The following is a 25,044-nucleotide window of genomic DNA, read 5'->3' on the forward strand; positions in this document are numbered from 1 at the left end:
TGGAGAGTGTTATAGTAGTGGAGAGTGTTATAGTAGTGGAGTGTTATAGTAGTGGAGTGTTATAGTAGTGGAGAGTGTTATAGTGGTGGAGAGTGTTATAGTGGTGGAGAGTGTTATAGTAGTGGAGTGTTATAGTGGTGGAGAGTGTTATAGTATTGGAGAGTGTTATAGTGGTGGAGAGTGTTATAGTAGTGGAGTGTTATAGTAGTGGAGAGTGTTATAGTGGTGGAAAATGTTATAGTGGTGGAGAGTGTTATAGTGGTGGAGAGTGTTATAGTAGTGGAGAGTGTTATAGTGGTGGAGAGTGTTATAGTAGTGGAGAGTGTTATAGTAGTGGAGTGTTATAGTGGTGGAGAGTGTTATGGTGGTGGAGAGTGTTTTAGTAGTGGAGTGTTATAGTGGTGGAGAGTGTTATAGTGGTGGAGAGTGTTATAGTGGTGGAGAGTGTTATAGTGGTGGAGATTGTTATAGTAGTGGAGAGTGTTACAGTGGTGGAGAGTGTTATAGTGGTGAAGAGTGTTATAGTAGTGGAGAGTGTTATAGTAGTGGAGAGTGTTATAGTGGTGGAGAGTGTTTTAGTAGTGGAGAGTGTTATAGTGGTGGAGAGTGTTATAGTGGTGGAGAGTGTTATAGTAGTGGAGAGTGTTATAGTGGTGGAGAGTGTTATAGTAGTGGAGAGTGTTATTGTGCTGGAAAGTATTATAGTGGTGGAGAGTGTTATAGTAGTGGAGAGTGTTATAGTAGTGGAGAGTGTTATAGTGGTGGAGAGTGTTATAGTGGTGGAGAGTGTTATAGTAGTGGAGAGTGTTATAGTGGTGGAGAGTGTTATAGTAGTGGAGAGTGTTATTGTGCTGGAGAGTATTATAGTGGTGGAGAGTGTTATAGTGGTGGAGAGTGTTATAGTGGTGGAGAGTGTTATAGTAGTGGAGAGTGTTATAGTAGTGGAGAGTGTTATAGTAGTGGAGAGTGTTATAGTAGTGGAGAGTGTTATAGTGGTGGAGAGTGTTATAGTAGTGGAGAGTGTTATAGTGGTGGAGAGTGGTATAGTAGTGGAGAGTGTTATAGTAGTGGAGAGTGTTATAGTGGTGAAGAGTGTTATAGTAGTGGAGAGTGTTATAGTAGTGGAGAGTGTTATAGTAGTGGAGAGTGTTATAGTAGTGGAGAGTGTTATAGTAGTGGAGAGTGTTATAGTAGTGGAGAGTGTTATAGTAGTGGAGAGTGGTATAGTAGTGGAGAGTGTTATAGTGGTGGAGAGTGTTATAGTAGTGAAGAGTGTTATAGTAGTGGAGAGTGTTATAGTAGTGGAGAGTGTTATAGTAGTGGAGAGTGTTATAGTGGTGGAGAGTGTTATAGTAGTGGAGAGTGTTATAGTGGTGGAGAGTGTTATAGTAGTGGAGAGTGTTATAGTAGTGGAGAGTGTTATAGTGGTGGAGAGTGTTATAGTGGTGGAGAGTGTTATAGTAGTGGAGGGTGTTATAGTGGTGGAGAGTGTTATAGTGGTGGAGTGTTATAGTGGTGGAGAGTGTTATAGTGGTGGAGAGGGTTATAGTAGTGGAGAGTGTTATAGTGGTGGAGAGTGTTATAGTAGTGGAGAGTGTTATAGTGGTGGAGAGTGTTATAGTAGTGGAGAGTATTATAGTAGTGGAGAGTGTTATAGTGGTGGAGAGTGTTATAGTAGTGGAGAGTGTTATAGTAGTGGATAGTGTTATAGTAGTGGAGAGTGTTATAGTAGTGGAGAGTGTTATAGTGGTGGAGTGTTATAGTGGTGGAGAGTGTTATAGTGGTGGAGAGTGTTATAGTAGTGGAGAGTGTTATAGTGGTGGAGAGTGTTATAGTAGTGGAGAGTGTTATAGTAGTGGAGAGTGTTATAGTAGTGGAGAGTGTTATAGTAGTGGAGAGTGTTATAGTGGTGGAGAGTGTTATAGTAGTGGAGAGTGTTATAGTGGTGGAGAGTGTTATAGTGGTGGAGAGTGTTATAGTAGTGGAGAGTGTTATAGTGGTGGAGAGTGTTATAGTGGTGGAGAGTGTTATAGTGGTGGAGAGTGTTATAGTGGTGGAGAGTGTTATAGTGGTGGAGAGTGTTATAGTAGTGGAGAGTGTTATAGTAGTGGTGAGTGTTATAGTAGTGGAGAGTGTTATAGTAGTGGAGAGTGTTATAGTGGTGGAGAGTGTTATAGTAGTGGAGAGTGTTATAGTGGTGGAGAGTGTTATAGTAGTGGAGAGTGTTATAGTGGTGGAGAGTGTTATAGTAGTGGAGAGTGTTATAGTAGTGGAGAGTGTTATAGTGGTGGAGAGTGTTATAGTAGTGGAGAGTGTTATAGTAGTGGAGAGTGGTATAGTAGTGGAGATTGTTATAGTAGTGGAGAGTGTTATAGTGGTGGAGAGTGTTATAGTAGTGGAGAGTGTTATAGTGGTGGAGAGTGTTATAGTAGTGGAGAGTGTTATAGTGGTGGAGAGTGTTATAGTAGTGGAGAGTGTTATAGTGGTGGAGTGTTATAGTGGTGGAGAGTGTTATAGTGGTGGAGAGTGTTATAGTAGTGGAGAGTGTTATAGTGGTGGAGTGTTATAGTGGTGGAGAGTGTTATAGTAGTGGAGAGTGTTATAGTAGTGGAGAGTGTTATAGTGGTGGAGTGTTATAGTGGTGGAGAGTGTTATAGAGGTGGAGAGTGTTATAGTAGTGGAGAGTGTTATAGTAGTGGAGAGTGTTATAGTAGTGGAGAGTGTTATAGTAGTGGAGAGTGTTATAGTGGTGGAGAGTGTTATAGTAGTGGAGAGTGTTATAGTGGTGGAGAGTGTTATAGTAGTGGAGAGTGTTATAGTGGTGGAGAGTGTTATAGTGGTGGAGTGTTATAGTGGTGGAGAGTGTTATAGTGGTGGAGAGTGTTATAGTAGTGGAGAGTGTTATAGTGGTGGAGAGTGTTATAGTAGTGGAGAGTGTTATAGTGGTGGAGAGTGTTATAGTGGTGGAGTGTTATAGTGGTGGAGAGTGTTATAGTGGTGGAGAGTGTTATAGTAGTGGAGAGTGTTATAGTGGTGGAGAGTGTTATAGTGGTGGAGTGTTATAGTAGTGGAGAGTGTTATAGTGGTGGAGAGTGTTATAGAGGTGGAGAGTGTTATAGTGGTGGAGAGTGTTATAGTAGTGGAGAGTGTTATAGTGGTAGAGAGTGTTATAGTGGTGGAGAGTGTTATAGTGGTGGAGAGTGTTATAGTGGTGGAGAGTGTTATAGCAGTGGAGAGTGTTATAGTGGTGGAGAGTGTTATAGTGGTGGAGAGTGTTATAGCAGTGGAGAGTGTTATAGTGGTGGAGAGTGTTATAGTGGTGGAGAGTGTTATAGTAGTGGAGAGTGTTATAGTGGTGGAGAGTGTTATAGTGGTGGAGAGTGTTATAGTGTGACCAACCCGCCACATACACAGGTAGCCTACCACATACACAAGTAAACTGCCACATACACTGGTAACCTGCCACATACACAGGTAACCTGCCACATGCACACGTAACCTGCCACATACACAAGTAACCTGCCATATACATAGGTAACCTGCCACATACATAACTAACCTGACACATACACAGGTAGCCTGCTACATACACAAGTATCCTGCCACATACACAAGTAACCTGCCACATACACAGGTAACCTGCCACATACACAAGTAAACTGCTACATACACACGTAACCTCCCACATACACAGGTAACCTCCCACATACACAGGTAACCTACTACATACACAGGTAACCTGCCACATACACATGTAACCAGCCACATACACAGGCAGCTTGCTACATACACGGGTAACCTGCAACATACACAAGTAACCTCACAGATACACAGGTAGCCTACCACATACACAGGTAACCTGTCACATACACAAGTAACCTGCCACATACACAGGTAGTCTGTGACATACACAGGTAGCCTACCACATACACAGGTAACCTACCACATACATAGGTAGCCTACCACATACACTGGTAACCTACCACATACATAGGTAGCCTACCACATACATAGGTAGCCTACCACATGCATAGGTAGCCTACCACATACATAGGTAACCTAACACATACACAGGTAGCCCGCCACATACACAGGTAGCCTGCCACATACACAGGTAGCCTGCCACATACACAGGTAGCCTGCCACATACACAGGTAGCCTGCCATATACACAGGTAACCTACCACATACACAGGTAACCTGCCACATACACAGGTAACCTGCCACTTACATAGGTAGCCTACCACATACACAGGTAGCCTGCCACATACACAGGTAACCTGTCACATACACAAGTAGCCTGCCACATACACAGGTAGCCTGCCACATACACAGGTAACCTACCACATACACAGGTATCCTGGAACATACACAGGTAACCTGCCACATACGCAGGTAGCCTGCCACATACACAGGTAACCTGCCACATACACAGGTAGCCTGCCATATACACAGGTAACCTACCACATACACAGGTAACCTGCCACGTACACAGGTAACCTGCCACTTACATAGGTAGCCTACCACATACATAGGTAGCCTACCATATACACAGGTAGCCTGCCACATACACAGGTAACCTGCCACATACACAAGTAGCCTGCCACATACACAGGTAGCCTGCCACATACACAAGTAACCTACCACATACACAGGTATCCTGCAACATACACAGGTAGCCTGCCACATACGCAGGTAGCCTGCCACATACACAGGTAGCCTGCCACATACACAGGTATCCTGCAACATACACAGGTATCCTGCCACATACACAGGTAGCCTGCCACATACACAGGTAACCTACCACATACACAGGTATCCTGCAACATACACAGGTATCCTGCAACATACACAGGTATCCTGCCACATACACAGGTATCCTGCCACATACACAGGTAAGTTAAATAAATCCTTCCTCCATCTACTGGAAGTTGATTTTACCATCTAACTGAAGTCTGACATTTTATTCCACATTAGATCTGAGCCTCGTCTAACGCAAGTCTGTTATGATGTTATGCAGGTTACAGGCAGAAAACCAGTTTGGCCTTTATCCATGTGGCTTTTATGACAACCACACTGACACTGTCTCCACCGTGTGATTGTTATGACAACCACACTGACATTGCCTCCACCGTGTGACTGTTATGACAGCCACACCGACACTGCCTCCACCGTGTAACTGTTATGACAACCACACTGACACTGCCTCTAGCATGTGACTGTCATGACAACCACACTGACACTGCGTCTACCACAAGCCTGTACACGTGTGTCACCTTTTGCAGTTGTGCAAGTATTCCTCTTGGTGATAGGAAGTGGAGTAGCCTTCACCTTGGAACAAGCCTCATCACCTCCCTTCGAATTTAGCGCATCCTCATAATAATAATAATAATAATAATAATAATAATAATAATAATAATAATAATAATAATAATAATAAATAATGACAGCTTTATACAGTATAGCAGACAGCCACACTGTTGTTGACACCTTCATACAATGTAGCAGACAGCTACACTGTTGGTGACACCTTCATACAGTGTAGCAGACAGCAACACTGTTGTTGACACCTTCATACAGTGTAGCAGACAGCCACACTGTTGTTGACACCTTCATACAATGTAGCAGACAGCTACACTGTTGGTGACACCTTCATACAGTGTAGCAGACAGCAACAGTAATAGCGTGTATAAGTGGAAAATGGTTACAGGGATGTGACAGTAAGGTGGAGCTGCAGTGCACCAGCCAGCTGTCTCCCCGAGAAAGCTCAGTTCCATTTGTCCTAAGCTCTCGAACTCCAGCTCTGCTTCAATGTAAATAAACACTGCTTGAGGGGAAATAGCGGGTGCGTGAACACTTGAAGCACGGACCTCTGACCTTCTCAGTGTGTGTGTTGACTCTCATAACAATAATCTGCAAATGATAGGTCCTTAAAACTCGTCTGGAAAAGGAGAAACTCGCTGGTATTTGAAACTGGGTCTAATCGAAGGAATGAGACACTTGTGCAACATTTGGGAATGTTTAGTGAGGAAACGTTTCGCCAGCCAGTGGCTTCTTCGGTCCAGTATCGAGAAAAGTGGAAGATGAGGAAGAGTTTGAGGTAATTAGTCCCTCAGCCTGGAGTCGATGTGCTCATAGTAGAACTTAACAAACCTTTGAGGACAATTGTGTTGTAGAGGTGTGAGCAAAGCTCACACCTCTACAACACTGAGACGTTTCTGCCCTGCAGAAATTTCTCAACACCACCTCACTCTCAACACCACCTTACTTTCAGCACCACCTCACTCAAAGCACCACCTCACTCTCAGCACTACCATACTTTCAGCACCACCTCACTCTCAGCACTACCTTACTTTCAGCACCACCTCACTCTCAGCACTACCTTACTTTCAGCACCACCTCACTCTCAGCACTACCTTACTTTCAGCACCACCTCACTCTCAGCACCACCTTACTTTCAGCACCACCTCACTCTCAGCACCACCTTACTTTCAGCACCACCTCACTCTCAGCACCACCTTACTTTCAGCACCACCTCACTCTCAGCACCACCTTACTTTCAGCACCACCTCACTCTCAGCACCACCTTACTTTCAGCACCACCTCACTCTCAGCACCACCTTACTTTTAGCACCACCTCACTCTCAGCACCACCTTACTTTCAGCACCACCTCACTCTCAGCACCACCTTACTTTCAGCACCACCTCACTCTCAGCACTACCTTACTTTCAGCACCACCTCACTCTCAGCACTACCTTACTTTCAGCACCACCTCACTCTCAGCACCACCTTACTTTCAGCACCACCTCACTCTCAGCACTACCTTACTTTCAGCACCACCTCACTCTCAGCACCACCTTACTTTCAGCACCACCTCACTCTCAGCACTACCTTACTTTCAGCACCACCTCACTCTCAGCACTACCTTACTTTCAGCACCACCTCACTCTCAGCACTACCTTACTTTCAGCACCACCTCACTCTCAGCACTACCTTACTTTCAGCACCACCTCACTCTCAGCACTACCTTACTTTCAGCACCACCTCACTCTCAGCACCACCTTACTTTCAGCACCACCTCACTCTCAGCACCACCTTACTTTCAGCACCACCTCACTCTCAGCACCACCTTACTTTCAGCACCACCTCACTCTCAGCATCACCTTACTTTCAGCACCACCTCACTCTCAGCACTACGTTACTTTCAGCACCACCTCACTCTCAGCACCACCTTACTTTCAGCACCACCTCACTCTCAGCACTACCTTACTTTCAGCACCACCTCACTCTCAGCACCACCTTACTTTCAGAACCACCTCACTCTCAGCACTACCTTACTTTCAGTACCACCTCACTCTCAGCACCACCTTACTTTCAGCACCACCTCACTCTCAGCACCACCTTACTTTCAGCACCACCTCACTCTCAGCACCATCTTACTTTCAGCACCACCTCACTCTCAGCACTACCTTACTTTCAGCACCACCTCACTCTCAGCACTACCTTACTTTCAGCACCACCTCTCAGCACCACCTTACTTTCAGCACCACCTCACTCTCAGCACTACCTTACTTTCAGCACCACCTCACTCTCAGCACCACCTCTGTGTTCACGCTGCACCCTCTCATATATGCGTGTGTGACACGCTGGGTCTCCCTCTTATCACCTCTGAAGACTAATGTGTGGTATTGGATTCCTCAAGCGTACTCACATAGCCAAGGTAGAGGTGTTAAGTTAGTGTTTGCACTGTTTGTGGTGTTAAGTCCGCTTGGAAGGTCTAGTTCCCTATGTCACCTCAGTGGACCACAGAGGATCATACTGTTCTGATGTTGCTTCATACAGCTGACGTTACTGTTGTGATGTGAGTCAGTACTGTGTTGTGAGTCAATACTGTGTTGTGAGTCAGTACTATGTTGTGAGCCAGTACAGTGTTGTGGGTCAGTACTGTGTTGTGAGTCAATACTGTGTTGTGAGTCAGTACTATGTTGTGAGTCAGTACAGTGTTGTGGGTCAGTACTGTGTTGTGAGTCAATACTGTGTTGTGAGTCAGTACTGCGTTGCGAGCAAATACTGTGATGTGAATCAGTAGTGTGTTATGAGTCAGTAGTGCGTTGTGAGTCAGTAGCGTGTTGTGAGTCACTACTGTGTTGTGAGTCAGTACTGTTGAGTCAATACTGTTTTGTGAGTTAGTAGTGTGTTATGAGTCAATACTATGTTTTGAGTCAGTGTGTTGTGAGTCAGTGTATCATGAGTCAGTAGTGTGTTGTGAGTCAGTACTGTGTTGTGAGTCAATAGTGTATTGTGAGTCAGTACTGTGTTGTGAGCCAGTACTGTGTTGTGAGTCAGTACTGTGTTGTGAGCCAGTACTGTGTTGTGAGTCAGTACTGTGTTGTGAGTGAGTCAGTAGTGTTGTGAGTCAGTACCGTGTTGAGTCAGTACTGTGTTGTGAGTCAGTAGTGTGTTGTGAGTCAATAATGTGTTGTGAGTCAGTAGTGTGTTGTGAGTAAGTGTATTGTGAGTCAGTAATACTATGTTGTGAGCCAGTAGTGTGTTGTGAGTCAAAAATACTGTATTGTGAGTCGGTGTATCGTGAGTCAGTAGTGGGTTGTGAGTCAGTACTGTGTTGAGTCAATAGTGTATTGTGAGTCAGTACTGTGTTGTGAGTCAGTACTGTGTTGAGTCAGTAGTGTATTGTGAGTCAGTACTGTGTTGTGAGTAAGTACTGTGTTGAGTCAATACTGTATTGTGAGTCAGTACTGTGTTGTGAGTCAGTACTGTGTTGAGTCAATAGTGTATTGTGAGTCAGTACTGTGTTGTGAGTCAGTACTGTGTTGAGTCAATAGTGTATTGTGAGTCAGTACTGTGTTGTGAGTCAGTACTGTGTTGTGAGTCAGTACTGTGTTGTGAGTCAGTAGTGTTGTGAGTCAGTAGTGTTGTGAGTCAGTAGTGTTGTGAGTCAGTAGTGTTGTGAGTCAGTAGTGTGTTGTGAGTCAGTAGTGTGTTGTGGGTCAGTACTGTGTTGTGAGTCAGTACTGTGTTGTGAGTGAGTCAGTAGTGTTGTGAGTCAGTACCGTGTTGAGTCAGTACTGTGTTGTGAGTTAGTAGTGTGTTGTGAGTCAATAATGTGTTGTGAGTCAGTAGTGTGTTGTGAGTAAGTGTATTGTGAGTCAGTAATACTATGTTGTGAGCCAGTAGTGTGTTGTGAGTCAAAAATACTGTATTGTGAGTCGGTGTATCGTGAGTCAGTAGTGGGTTGTGAGTCAGTACTGTGTTGAGTCAATAGTGTATTGTGAGTCAGTACTGTGTTGTGAGTCAGTACTGTGTTGAGTCAGTAGTGTATTGTGAGTCAGTACTGTGTTGTGAGTAAGTACTGTGTTGAGTCAATACTGTATTGTGAGTCAGTACTGTGTTGTGAGTCAGTACTGTGTTGAGTCAATAGTGTATTGTGAGTCAGTACTGTGTTGTGAGTCAGTACTGTGTTGAGTCAATAGTGTATTGTGAGTCAGTACTGTGTTGTGAGTCAGTACTGTGTTGAGTCAATAGTGTATTGTGAGTCAGTACTGTGTTGTGAGTCAGTACTGTGTTGTGAGTCAGTACTGTGTTGTGAGTCAGTAGTGTTGTGAGTCAGTAGTGTTGTGAGTCAGTAGTGTTGTGAGTCAGTAGTGTTGTGAGTCAGTAGTGTGTTGTGAGTCAGTAGTGTGTTGTGAGTCAGTACTGTGTTGTGAGTCAGTACTGTGTTGTGAGTCAGTAGTGTTGTGAGTCAGTAGTGTGTTGTGAGTCAGTACTGTGTTGTGAGTCAATAGTGTATTGTGAGTCAGTACTGTGTTGTGAGTCAGTACTGTGTTGTGAGTCAGTAGTGTGTTGTGAGTAAGTAGTGTATTGTGAGTCAGTAGTGTGTTGTGAGTCAATAGTGTGTTTTGAGTCAATAGTGTGTTGTGAGTCAGTAGTGTGTTGTGAGTCAATAGTGTGTTTTGAGTCAATAGTGTGTTGTGAGTCAGTAGTGTGTTGTGAGTCAGTGCTGTGTTGTGAGTCAGTACTGTGTTGTGAGTCAGTAGTGTTGTGAGTCAGTAGTGTGTTGTGAGTCAGTACTGTGTTGTGAGTCAATAGTGTGTTGTGAGTCAGTAGTGTGTTGTGAGTCAGTAGTGTGTTGTGAGTCAGTAGTGTGTTGTGAGTCAGTAGTGTGTTGTGAGTCAGTAGTGTGTTGTGAGTCAGTAGTGTGTTGTGAGTCAGTAGTGTGTTGTGAGTCAGTAGTGTGTTGTGAGTCAGTAGTGTGTTGTGAGTCAGTAGTGTGTTGTGAGTCAGTAGTGTGTTGTGAGTCAGTAGTGTATTGTGAGTCAGTAGTGTGTTGTGAGCTCAGTGCCCCAAGGCACTGTCCTGGCACCTTTGCTTTTTCTCATCCTCATAACAGATATAGATAAAAACACCCGTCACAGTTCTGTATCATCATTTGGAGATGACAATAAAATAAGCATAAAAGTCACTACGATAGAGGACACAAAAAATTACTTGAAGACATAAGCAGGGTTTTCCAGTGGACAGTGGAGAACAACATGACGTTCAGTGGTTATAAGCTCCAGCTTCTTAGGTATGGAAAGAATGAAGAACTCAGAAGGAACATTATATACAAAACTCAAGAGGGTCACCAAATAGAACGAAAGGAACACGTAAAAGACCTGGGAATAATTATGTCAGCCGACCTTTCTTTTAAAGACCATAACAAGACAAAGATCACGACAGCCAGGAAGATGACGGGGTGGGTTTTGAGAACTTGCAAAACAAGGGAAATAATGCCGATGGTGACCCTTCAAATCGGTAGTGCTCCCTCATTTAGAATATTGTTCAGTGTTGACGTTTAAAGCAGGAGAAATATCTGAGCTGGAACAAATACAGAGATCGTTTGCGGCTCACATTGAGCCAGTAAAGCACCTAAATTACTGGGAACGCCTTCAAGTTTTGAGCATGTACTCATTGGAGCGGAGGAGAGAGAGATACATGATAATAAATACCTGGAAAGTACTCGAGGGCTTGGTCCCCAATTTGCACACTGCCATAACAACATACTGGTGTGAGAGATGTTGAAGGAAGTGTAAAATAAACCCAGTGAGCAGCAGGGGTGTGGTGGGGACAGTAAGGGAACACTATATCAACATTCGGGGTCCCAGACTATTCAACATCTTACCAGAAGATGTCAGAAACGCGGCTGAAACAAGTTTAGAAGACTTCAAGAGGAAACTGGACAAGTATCTTCACCAGGTGCCAGATCAACCAGGCTGTGATGGATATGTGGGGCAGTGGGCCTCCAGCAGCAACAGCGTAGTTGACCAGACAAACACCATACGAGCCTGGGCCATGGCCGGGCTCCGAGAGTAATGAAACTCTCGAAACTCTTCAAACGTATGTCAACGTGTGTTGTGAGTCAATAGTGTGTTGTGAATCAATACTGTTTTGTGAGTCAGTACTGTGTTGTGAGTCAGTACTGTGTTGTGAGTCAGTACTGTGTTGTGAGTGAATACTGTGTTGTGAGTCAATACTGTTGTGAGTCAGTACTGTATTGTGTGTAGTGTATTGTGAGTCAATACTGTGTTGTGAGTCAGTACTGTGTTGTGTATATTGTATTGTAAGTCAATACTGTGTTGTGAGTCAGTACTGTGTTGTGAGAAAGCACTGTGTTGTGAGTCAGTACTGTGTTGAGTCAGCAGTGTGTTGTGAGTCAATGCTCTGTTGTGAGTCAGTATTGTGTTGTGAGTCAATACTGTGTTGTGAGTCAATACTGTGTAGTGACTCAGTACTGTCTTGTGAGTCAGTACTGTGTTGTGAGTCAGTAATGTGTTGTGAGTCAATGTGTTGAGTCAGAAATGTGTTGTGAGTCAATAATGTGTTGTGAGTCAGTATTGTGTTGTGAGTCAATAATGTGTTGTGAGTCAATAATGTATTGTGAGTCAGTAATGTGTTGTGAGTCAATGTGTTGTGAGTCAGTAATGTGTGGTGAGTCAGTAATGTGTTGTGAGTCAATGTGTTGTGAGTCAGTAATGTGTTGTGAGTCAATAATGTGTTGTGAGTCAGTATTGTGTTGTGAGTCAATAATGTGTTGTGAGTCAATAATGTATTGTGAGTCAGTAATGTGTTGTCAGTGTGTTGTGAGTCAGTAATGTGTTGTGAGTCAATAATGTGTTGTGAGTCAATAATGTGTGGTGAGTCAGTAATGTGTTGTGAGTCAATGTGTTGTGAGTCAGTAATGTGTTGTGAGTCAATAATGTGTTGTGAGTCAGTATTGTGTTGTGAGTCAATAATGTGTTGTGAGTCAATAATGTATTGTGAGTCAGTAATGTGTTGTCAGTGTGTTGTGAGTCAGTAATGTGTTGTGAGTCAATAATGTGTTGTGAGTCTATAATGTATTGTGAGTCAGTAATGTGTTGTGAGTCAATAATGTGTGGTGAGTCAGTAATGTGTTGTCAGTAGTGTGTTGTGAGTCAGTAATGTGTTGTGAGTCAATAATGTGTGGTGAGTCAGTAATGTGTTGTCAGTAGTGTGTTGTGAGTCAGTAATGTGTTGTGAGTCAATAATGTGTTGTGAGTCTTGCTCTCATAGTAAATTGCTAATGCTGTTAATTGATTATCCTGTATCATATGCCACATACTCCATGGAGGAGGAGGTTAAGGAGGGGAGAGGTTGAGGAGTGATATGGTCACTCCATAGGTGATAAATAGGACCGTTAAGGTATAAGGTATTACTTGTGATAGGTAGTGGATCTCAGGGTAGCATCACCTGGGAGATGAACATGAGGCAACCTATAATTATAATGATAATAATAATAATAATAACAATAATAATAATAATAACAATAATAATAATAATAATAACAATAATAATAATAATAATAATAATAATAATAATAATAATAATAATAATAATAATAATAACAACAACAACAATAATAATAATAATAATAATAATAATAATAACAACAATAATAATAATAATAATAATAATAATAATAATAATAATAATAATAATAATAATAATCTTTATTTCTACAAGTAGATGTACAAGGTATACAAACCATAACTGACATCAGTGACATACTGTTATATAGAAAGCGGTTTGTTATGCATAGCATTTCCTGCAAATTAGGTTAATTTTGTCCCAGGATGCGACCCACACCAGTCGACTAACACCCAGGTACCTATTTACTGCTAGGTGAACATGGACAGCAGATGTCATAGGGAGACACGCCCTAATGTTTGCACCCGTACCGGGGATCGAACCACAGACCTGCGCTGAGGGCGCTATCAACCCAGCTATGGGACACTTTAATTAGGTCTTTGACTGTGATGGAAAAGCATAATATGTACATAGCTAGTGCATGTCCACGGACCATGTACGTATATATCGTGCCGAATAGGTAAAACTGGTCAATCAGTATTTTCTAGAATTTTCTCTTATACGTTTAAAGATATATTTTTTCATTTATTTTAATGTAAAAATTAATAATTTTGTATCAAAAGAACCTTAGAAAACTTACCTAACCTTATTATAACAAGCGCAATTTATTTTACCCTAATCCAACTAAATATATTTTAGATAAGTTTACAATAATTTAATAATAAACAAACACAATGAAATATATTTTTTCGTTAGATTCAGAATGATTTTTGGCAAATTATTGTGTACACAAATTTTCGCTTGGCTTATTTGGCAAGAAGAGCGTTGCTATTTAAGCTAAAAATCACAAGTTTTACCTATTCGGCACTATATATATATTCTTATAGGCATTATATATATATATATATATATATATATATATATATATATATATATATATATATATATATATATATATATATATATATATATATATATATATATTTATACACATTGCACGAAAATATACCTTGGCACAGATAAGGAAAAAAAATATATACTAGGATACATTGGTCATCTACCCGTAAAGGATCACTAACACGAGTATACTCTGCCGTAACAACTGGTCTGACATGGCCTCTCCACCGGCTGCCTGACAACATCGCTGGTTGTATGTGAATGGTATACAATTCCCACAGTATGAAGAATTAGATATGTGCAACGTCTGGGTATCTTTATTAACAGATGTTTCGTCATCCAGTGGCTTTATCAGTACAGATGGCTGAGGGACTGATTACCTCGCCTTTTGTATATATATCTAGTCTTCCCATAATGTCCTTGGATTTGTATTGATAGTCACTGGAAGGTAAAATGTCTACTAATAAAGATGCCCAGATGTTGCACATGTGTCTAATTTTTCAACATACGTGGTTGCACTTCGCTGATCTAGATGACACCAGGTTCCTTCCTCTGAGCAGGGTTTTCCAGTGGGCAGTGAAGAACAACATGACGTTCAGTGGTGATAAGTTCCAGCTGCCTAGGTAAAGAAAGAATGAAGAACTCAAAGGAACACTACATACAAAATTCAAAAGGGTCACCAAATACAACGAAAGGAACACGTAAAAGATCTGGGAATAATTATGTCAGCTGACTTTTCTTTTAAAAGCCATAAAAAGACAAAGATCATAACAGCCAGGAAAATGGTGGGGTGGGTATTGAGAACTTTTAAAACAAGGGAAATAATGCCGATGGTGACACTTCAAATCGCTAGTGCTCCCTCATTTAGAATATTGCTCAATGTTGACGTTTAAAGAATCAGAAATATCAGAGCTGGAACAAATACAGAGATCATTTACGGCTCACATTGAGCCAGTAAAGCACCTAAATTACTGGGAGCTCCTTCAAGTCTTGGACATGTACTCACTGGAGCGGAGGAGAGAGATACATGATAATATATACCTGGAAAGTACTCGAAGGCCTGGTCCCAAATCTGCACACTGCTATAGCAACATACTGGAGTGAGAGATGTGGGAGGAAGTGTAAAATAAACCTATTGAGGAGCAGGGGTGCAGTGGTGACAATAAGGGAACACTGTATCAACATCCGGAGTCCTAGACTATTCAACATATCACCAGAAGATATCAGAAACACGGCTAGAATAAGTGTAGATGCCTTCAAGAGGAAACTGGACAAGTATCTTCACAAGGTGTCAGATCAACCAGGCTGTAATGGATATGTCAGGCAGTGATCGTATCTACAACACTGCACGGCTCCTAATGACGCAATGAGAAATGTGAATATATCTATATGTATATATATATATATATATATATATATATATATATATATATATATATATATATATATATATATATATATATATGCAAAACAACCACTCTGAAAGAATAGAGAAATTCCAAGCGCTTTCGTGACTACTCACATTATCAATTGATAATGTGAGTAGTCACGAAAGCGCTTGGAATTTCTCTATTCTTTCAGAGTGGTTGTTTTGCATATTCTGAAATCACCTGTTTACTGTGATCTTATTGCATATATATATATATATATATATATATATATATATATATATATATATATATATATATATATATATATATATATATATATATATATGTATATATATATATATATATATATATATATATATATATATATATATATATATATATGTATATATATATATATATATATATATATATATATATATATATATATATATATATATATATATATATATATATATATATATATATATATATATATATATATATTTCCATGGGGAAGTGGAACATAATTCTTCCTCCGTAAGCCATGCGTGTCGTAAAAGGCGACTAAAATGCAAGAGACTAATAACTCCTTCTGCATATATTACTAAATTTAAAAAGAGAAACTTTCGTTTTTCTTTTTGGGCCACCCTGCCTCGGTGGGATTCGGCCGGCTTGTTGAAAGGAGACAAGAAGATATATATATATATATATATATATATATATATATATATATATATATATATATATATATATATATATATATATATATATATATATACACACACACACATAAACACAGAAAGATCGCAGTCAGCAGGAACATTCGATACTGCTACTGAGAGACGCACAAGCTTATCCACTCAGCCACAAATGCCTCAAAAATTGGGCAGCCTGGTATACAAGCCATGTTTCTTTCCCAGCCCGGGCACGTCAGTGAGCCTCAAGCATGATTTCAAGCTATTTCAATCTCCTCCTGTATTTTCTGATTTCACAAGCGATTTTTATATCAGTGTACCACGCAGAAACAATTGGGAATATATAATTTCTTTAAAAAAAATCCTAACAATGGCTCGATACCATTTAAAGTCTCTTATTAATACTCATATTAATTATTACGATAAACTGTAACTCTAGAACATTAAACTTGGCACAGAGTAATGAATTTATACAATGTATTTCAAGCTAAACAACATTCCTAAGGAAAACATTGGAACGTTATAGATCATAGAAACATCAGTAAGCGTTGATCTTCAAATCAAAACATTTCTTCAGTTAATTAACGGTGTACACAATAAGGTTAATATTCATTTACGGATGTTACACTGCTTACATTCCCTCCAGCAGAGTTTGATTGTCTTCACGGTTGCAGAGTGGTAGTCTGGAGGGTGTTTTGGGGGTCAACGCCCCCGCGGCCCGGTCTATGACCAGGCCTCGTGGTGGACCAGGGCTTGATCAGCCCGGCTGTTACTGCTGGCCACGCGCAAACCGACGTACGAACTACAGCCCGGATGGTCAGGTACTGACTTTAGGTGCCTGTCCAGAGCCTTCTTGAAGACAGCCAGCGGTCTATTGGTAATCCCCCATATGTGTGCTGGGAGGCAATTGAACAGTTTTGGGCCCATGGCACTTACTATGTTGTCTCTTAACGTATTCATGGCGCCCCTGCTTTTCATTGAGGGAATTTTGCCTCTCCTGCCGAGTCTTTTCCTTTCGTAGGGAGTGATTTCCGTGTGTAAATTTGGGACTAGCTCCTCTAAAAATTTTCCAAGTTTATATTATCATGCTTCTTTGTAGCTTGCGTTCCAGGGAGTACAGGTCAAAGGACTTCAACCGTTCCCAGTAATTTAGGTACTTTATTGTACTTATACGTGCAGCGAAAGTTCTCTGTATATTCTCCAGGTCTACAATTTTGCCTGTCTTTAAAGGGGCCGTTAGTGTACAGCAATATTCCAGCCTAGAGAGAACAAGTGATTTGAAAAGAATCATCAATGGCTTGACATCCCTAGTTTTGAAGGTTCTCACTGTCCATCCTATCATTTTCCTAGCAAATATAATAGAAACATTGTTGTGATCCTTGAAAGTGAGATTCTCTGACATTATGACTCCCAGGTTCTTCCCATTAGTTTTTCGCTCTATTGTGTGGTTGGAATTTCTTTTATTTCCTCGAGTTTTCCGTAGCGGAGTAATTGAAATTTGTCTTCGTTGAACTTCATATTGTTTTTTGAGGCCCATTTAAAGACTTGGTTAATTTCTGCTTGGAGATCTGCAGTGTCCTCAATGGATGACACTCTCATGCAAATTCTGGTATCATCAGCAAAGGAGGACACGGTCCCGTGGCTTACATCTCTCTGTCTGATATGAGTATGAGAAAAAGGATGGGAGCGAGTACTGTACCTTGTGGAACAGAGCTTTTTACTGTAGCCATCTCTGACTTTACTCTGTTTGTTATTCTTTATATTCTATTTGTTAGGAAATTATAGATCCATCTACCCAGTTTTCCTGTTATTCCTTTATCGCGCATTTTGTATGCTATTACACCGTGATCGCACTTATCGAAGGCTTTCACAAAATCTGCATATTCTACATCTTCATTTTGTTTGTCCTCCAGTTCATCCATAACCATGTTATAGTGGTCCAGTAGTTGTGAGAGGCAGGAGCGACCTGCTCGATACCCATGCTGCCCTGGGTTATACAATTGATGGGTATCCAGGTGGGGCGATCTTTCTTCTTAGAACCCTTTTAAACGTTAGTTCTATCGGTCTGTAATTCTTTGCAATTGCTTTACTGCCATTTTTGTGGAGTTGGGCTATATCTGTTGTTTTTAGTGATTGTGGGATGACACCTGTGTCTGTGTTCCTTCTTCATGGAATATTTAAGGCACGTGAAAGGGTTTTTTTGGAGTTCTTGATGAACACGGAGTTCCACGAGTCTGGGCCTGGGACAGAGTGCATGGGCATGTCATTTTTTGCTTTTTTCGAAGTCCTTTGGTGTTAGGGTTATATCCAAAATTCTTGAATTGACAATATTTTGAGTCTCGTTCTTAAAAAATAATGTAAGTTGTCTACTCTGAGTCTGTTAACGGTTCACTGAACAGTGAGTCATACTGGGACTTCAGTATCTCACTCATTTCTTTGCCGTCATCTGTGTCTCATCTCGTCTAAACAGGATGTCCAATACTGGATGTGGTTTTTTTGCCATAGATTTGGTGTAAAAAAATATGTATTTTTTTTTCAATTTCATTTATGGCTTTAAGTTTTTCCTATATTTCTTTGTCTCCTGTATGATTCTTTCAGCTTAAGTTTGATGTTTTCTATTCGTCTATCCAGTGCCTCCCTTCGTATCTTATATACTGGCCACTTTCACCAACTGTATCTTGTATTTGTAGAAATGAAGAGTATTATTATTATTAAGGCTGGGGAGTGGTGATGAGCAGCTGCGAGGTCTCATCATGGTGTGGGTTGCTGCCTTCATTGTATAACTCCGTGGCCAGCCCTGCCATCCGCCTTTGTAAACACTATGACGTACCCAGGTGCACCCTGCTCCCTTCTCCCCCCTTCCCTCGGGACGTAACTACCCTGGGTGCCCAGGTGCACTCTGCTTTCCTCCCCCCTCCCTGGGTACGTCACTAAACTAGGTGCCCAGGTGCACCTTGTCCCCATTCCAGTGCACACAGTATAAACTGTACTCACCTATTTGTGGTTGCAGGAGTCGAGTCACGGCTCCTATGTGTGTGGGATCACACCCTCCGGGTCATTCCAGGCATAAGTGCTGACACAACATTCTCACCTGAGCTTTAGGAAGGAGGAATTTCAGCAGGTTTCAGTAGTCAGTCTGTTTGAGTGCAACTGTTTGAGTGCAACTGTTTTAGTGGATGTAACTGTTTGAGTGAATGTAACCGAGTGTATGTAACTGAGTGTATATAACTGTTTGAGTGACTATAACTGAGTGCATGTAGAGTGTTCTCCGTACAGTCTCCGGGTGGGTAGTGTCTCCAGGCTTAACTGTCAAGGATCTATAGCAGTGTTCCAGTCTTTAGAGGGGGGAGGTATGTTCGAGAAGAGGAGAGAAGGAAGATAGAGAGGAAGGAGTAATAGAGGGGAAGGGAGAGGAAGGGAGGGAGGGAGGGAGCTTACTGATCGTACCAATGTCTAGGATTACCATCCTGGTGGAGACAAGATGCTGTGTTAGGTAAGGTCAGGGATGCTGTGTTAGGTAAGGTCATGGATGCTGTGTTAGGTAAGGTCAGGGATACTGTGTTAGGTAAGGTCAGGGATGCTGTGTTAGGTAAGGTCAGGGATGCTGTGTTAGGTAAGGTCAGGGATGCTGTGTTAGGTAAGGTCAGGGATGCTGTGTTAGGTAAGGTCAGGGATGCTGTGTTAGGTAAGGTCAGGGATGCTGTGTTAGGTGAGGTCAGGGATGCTGTGTTAGGTAAGGTCAGGGATGCTGTGCTAGGTAAGGTCAGGGATGCTGTGTTAGGTAAGGTCAGGGATGCTGTGTTAGGTAAGGTCAGGGATGCTGTGTTAGGTAAGGTCAGGGATGCTGTGTTAGGTAAGGTCAGGGATGCTGTGTTAGGTAAGGTCAGGGATGCTGTGTTAGGTAAGGTCAGGGATGCTGTGTTAGGTAAGGTCAGGGATGCTGTGTTAGGTAAGGTCAGGGATGCTGTGTTAGGTAAGGTCAGGGATGCTGTGTTAGATAAGGTCAGGGATACTGTGTTAGGTAAGGTCAGGGATGCTGTGTTAGGTAAGGTCAGGGATGCTGTGTTAGGTAAGGTCAGGGATACTGTGTTAGGTAAGGTCAGGGATGCTGTGTTAGGTAAGGTCAGGGATACTGTGTTAGGTAAGGTCAGGGATGCTGTGTTAGGTAAGGTCAGGGATGCTGTGTTAGGTAAGGTCAGGGATACTGTGTTAGGTAAGGTCAGGGATGCTGTGTTAGGTAAGTTCAGGGATGCTGTGTTAGGTAAGGTCAGGGATGCTGTGTTAGGTAAGGTCAGGGATGCTGTGTTCATCCACACCACCACCTAACCCGGGAGGCTTAGTAGGCTGAAATAACCCAAAAAACCATGGCAGGTGGCTTACTTACCATATATTAACCGACTCTTGTGGTTAAGTGGGTCAGCAAGCCGTCAGCAGCAACAGCCTGGTTGACCAGACAAGCAACAGACATGTCTGGCCCAGGACCAGGTATGTCTGGCCCAGGACCAGGTATGTCTGGCTCAGAACCGGACATGTCTGGCTCAGGACCGGACATGTCTAGCTCAGGACCGGACATGTCTGGCTCAGAACCGTAAATGTCTGGCTCAGAACCGGACATGTCTGGCTCAGGACCGGACATGTCTAGCTCAGGACCGGCCATGTCTGGCTCAGAACCGTAAATGTCTGGCTCAGGACCGGACATGTCTGGCTCAGGACCGGACATGTCTGGCTCAGAACCGGACATGTCTGGCTCAGAACCGTACATGTCTGGCTCAGGACCGGACATGTCTGGCCCAGGACCAGGCTCCGGGAGTGCAACACTCGAACGTCAACTGCACTCCAAGCTCACTCACCTGCACTCCAAGCTCACTCACCTGCACTCCAAGCTCACTCACCTGCACTCCAAGCTCACTCACCTGCACTCCAAGCTCACTCACCTGCACTCTAAGCTCACTCACTTGCACTCCAAACTCACCTGCACTCCAAGCTCACTCACCTGCACTCCAAGCTCACTCACCTGCACTCCAAGCTCACTCACCTGCACTCCAAGCTCACTCACCTGCACTCCAAGCTCACTCACCTGCACTCCAAGCTCACTCACCTGCACTCCAAATTCACTCACCTGCACTCTAAGCTCACTCACCTGCACTCCAAGCTCACTCACCTGCACTCTAAGCTCACTCACTTGCACTCCAAACTCACCTGCACTCCAAGCTCACTCACCTGCACTCCAAGCTCACTCACCTGCACTCTAAGCTCACCCACTTGCACTCCAAACTCACCTGCACTCCAAGCTCACTCACCTGCACTCCAAGCTCACTCACCTGCACTCTAAGCTCACTCACTTGCACTCCAAACTCACCTGCACTCCAAGCTCACTCACCTGCACTCCAAGCTTACTCACCTGCACCATAAGCTCATTCACCTGCTTTCCAGGCTCACTCACCTACATTTCAAGCTCACTCACCTGCACTCCAAGCTCACTCACCTGCACTCTAAGCTCACTCACCTGCACTCTAAGCTCACTCACCTGCTCTCCAAACTCACTAACATGCACTCTAAGCTCACTCACCTGTACTCTAAGCTCACTCACTTGCACTCCAAGCTCACTCACCTGCACTCTAAGGTCACTCACCTGCACTCCAAGCTCACTCAGCTCCACTCCAAGCTCACTCAGCTCCACTCCAAGCTCACTCAGCTCCACTCCAAGCTCACTCAGCTCCACTCCAAGCTCACTAAGCTCCACTCTAAGCTCACTAAGCTCCACTCCAAGCTCACTCAGCTCCACTCCAAGCTCACTCACTTGCACTCCAAGCTCACTCACTTGCACTCCAAGCTCACTCAGCTCCACTCCAAGCTCACTCACTTGCACTCCAAGCTCACTCACTTGCACTCCAGGCTCACTCAGCTCCACTCCAAGCTCACTCACTTGCACTCCAAGCTCACTCACTTGCACTCCAATCTCACTCAGCTCCACTCCAAGCTCACTCAGCTCCACTCCAAGCTCACTCAGCTCCACTCCAAGCTCACTCAGCTCCACTCCAAGCTCACTCAGCTCCACTCCAAGCTCACTAAGCTCCACTCCAAGCTCACTAAGCTCCACTCCAAGCTCACTAAGTTCGACTCCAAGGAGTAGAGCTTGAGTTGTTTTTCAATAAAACAAGCTCTTCCCTCTCTGCAACTCTGCCAGATCTTCTGCCTTCAGTGTAAAATAAGATTTTGTTTGGATTTTTAACCCCGGAGGGTTAGCCACCCAGGATAACGCAAGAAAGTCAGTGCGTCATCGAGGACTGTCTAACTTATTTCCATTGGGGTCCTTAATCTTGTCCCCCAGGATGCCACCCACACCAGTCGACTAACACTCAGGTACCTACTTGCTTGCTAGGTGACCAGGGACAGCAGGTGTAAGGAAACACGCCCAGTGTTTCCGCTCTTGCTGGGGATCGAACCACGGACACTCAGCGTGCGTAGAGAGTGCTAGTGCCGTGAAGAGTGACATCACTGGCTTGGCAACTCTTGTTTTAAAGATCCTTGCTATCCAGCCAATGATGTTAATGAGAGTTTCTTCTGGTAGTAACTTAAGAGATCATAATAGTCTGATCTCTGGGTGCTAGCAGTGGTGTGGTGGGTGTTAGCAGGGATGTGGTGGGTGTTAGCAAGGATGTGGTGGGTGTTAGCAGGGATGTGGTGGGTGTTAGCAAGGATGTGGTGGGTGTTAGCAGGGATGTGGTGGGTGTTAGCAAGGATGTGGTGGGTGTCAGAAGGGATGTGGTGGGTGTTAGCAAGGATGTGGTGGGTGTTAGCAGGGATGTGGTGGGTGTTAGCAAGGATGTGGTGGGTGTTAGCAAGGATGTGGTGGGTGTTAGCAGGGATGTGGTGGGTGTTAGCAAGGATGTGATGGGTGTTAGCAGGGATGTGGTGGGTGTTAGCAAGGATGTGGTGGGTGTTAGCAGGGATGTGGTGGGTGTTAGCAAGGATGTGGTGGGTGTTAGAGGGATGTGGTGGGTGTTAGCAAGGATGTGGTGGGTGTCAGAAGGGATGTGGTGGGTGTTAGCAGGGATGTGGTGGGTGTTAGCAAGGATGTGGTGGGTGTTAGCAGGGATGTGGTGGGTGTTAGCAAGCATGTGATGGGTGTTAGCAGGGATGTGGTGGGTGTTAGCAAGGATGTGGTGGGTGTTAGCAGGGATGTGGTGGGTGTTAGCAAGGATGTGGTGGGTGTCAGAAGGGATGTGGTGGGTGTTAGCAGGGATGTGGTGGGTGTTAGCAAGGATGTGGTGGGTGTTAGCAAGGATGTGGTGGGTGTTAGCAAGGATGTGATGGGTGTTAGCAGGGATGTGGTGGGTGTTAGCAAGGATGTGGTGGGTGTTAGCAGGGATGTGGTGGGTGTTAGCAAGGATGTGGTGGGTGTTAGCAGGGATGTGGTGGGTGTTAGCAAGGATGTGGTGGGTGTCAGAAGGGATGTGGTGGGTGTTAGCAGGGATGTGGTGGGTGTTAGCAAGGATGTGGTGGGTGTTAGCAGGGATGTGATGGGTGTTAGCAAGGATGTGGTGGGTGTTAGCAGAGATGTGGTGGGTGTTAGCAAGGATGTGGTGGGTGTTAGCAGGGATGTGGTGGGTGTTAGCAAGGATGTGGTGGGTGTTAGCAGGGATGTGGTGGGTGTTAGCAAGGATGTGGTGGGTGTTAGCAGGGATGTGGTGGGTGTTAGCAAGGATGTGATGGGTGTTAGAAGGGATGTGGTGGGTGTTAGCAAGGATGTGGTGGGTGTCAGAAGGATGTGGTGGGTGTTAGCAGGGATGTGATGAGTGTTAACAAGGATGTGGTGGGTGTTAGCAGGGATGTGGTGGGTGTTAGCAAGGATGTGGTGGGTGTTAGAGGGATGTGGTGGGTGTTAGCAAGGATGTGGTGGGTGTCAGAAGGGATGCGGTGGGTGTTAGAAGGGATGTGGTGGCCGTTAGCAGGGATGTGGTGAGTGTTAGCGAGAATGTGGTGCGTGTTAACTAGGATGTGGTGGGTGTTAGCTAGGATGTGGTGGGTGTTAGCAGGGATGTGGTGGGTGTTAGCAGAGATGTGGTGGGTGTTAGCAAGGATGTGGTGGGTGTTAGCAAGGATGTGGTGGGTGTTAGCAAGGATGTGGTGGATGTTAGCAGGGATGTGGTGGGTGTTAGCAGGGATGTGGTTGGTGTTAGCAGGGATGTGGTGGGTGTTAGCAGGGATGGGGTAGGTGTTAGCAGGGATGTGGTGGGTGTTAGCAGGGCTGTGGTTGGTGTTAGTAGGGATGTGGTGGGTGTTAGCAGGGATGTGGTGGGTGCTAGCAGGGATGTGGTGGGTGTTAGCAGGGATGTGGTGAGTGCTAGCAAGGATGTGGTGGGTGTTAGCAGGGATGTGGTGGATGTTGGCAGGGATGTGGTGGATGTTGGCAGGGATGTGGTGTGTGTTAGCAGGGATGGGGTGGGTGTTAGCAGGGATGTGGTGGGTGTTACCAGGGATGTGGTGGGTATTAGCAGGGATGTGGTGGGTATTAGCATGGATGTGGTGGGTATTAGCATGGATGTGGTGGGTGTTATCAGGGATGTGGTGGGTGTTAGCAGGGATGTGGTGGGTGTTAGCAGGGATGTGGTGGGTGTTAGCAGGGATGTGGTGGGTGTTAGCAGGGATGTGGTGGGTGTTAGCAGGGATGTGGTGGGTGTTAGCTGGGATACCGGGGAGACGTCTGACTTCACTGACAGGTGTGGGAGATGAATATGACACGTGTTTAACAGATGTGTTCCACACCTGTGCCACGTTTTAACACACCTCGTTAAACCACTATGTTAAGCCACCAAATCAAACTACCTCGTTAGACCACCATGTTAAACCAACTCGTTAAACCACTATGTTAAACTACCTCGTTATACCACCATATTAAACCATCATGTTAAACCACCTCGTTAAGCCGCCATGTTAAACCACCATCTGAAACTACTATATTAAACCACCTCGTTAAACTATCTAAGCCACCATTTAAACCATGTTGAACCTCCGTTAAACCACTATATTAAACCACCTCGTTAAACCACCATGTTTAACACAAACCACCTCGTTAAACCACCATATTAAACTCCCTAATTAAACCACCATATGAAAACACATCGTTAAACCACCTCGTTAAACACCTCTCTTTAAACCACCTCGTTAAGCCATCATATTAAACCACTTCTAAACCA

At 43.8% G+C, this 25,044-nt stretch overlaps 1 protein-coding gene across 2 annotated transcripts in view; it reads left to right on the top strand.

Moving 5' to 3' along the window:
- Positions 1-25,044, top strand: part of LOC128686110 (uncharacterized) — a 321,836-nt gene that overhangs the window by 120,287 nt on the left and 176,505 nt on the right. The gene's annotated exons all lie outside the window — the stretch shown is intronic.

The sequence above is a fragment of the Cherax quadricarinatus genome, chromosome 9 (genome assembly GCF_038502225.1).
Source record: "Cherax quadricarinatus isolate ZL_2023a chromosome 9, ASM3850222v1, whole genome shotgun sequence".
NCBI lineage: Eukaryota > Metazoa > Arthropoda > Malacostraca > Decapoda > Parastacidae > Cherax > Cherax quadricarinatus.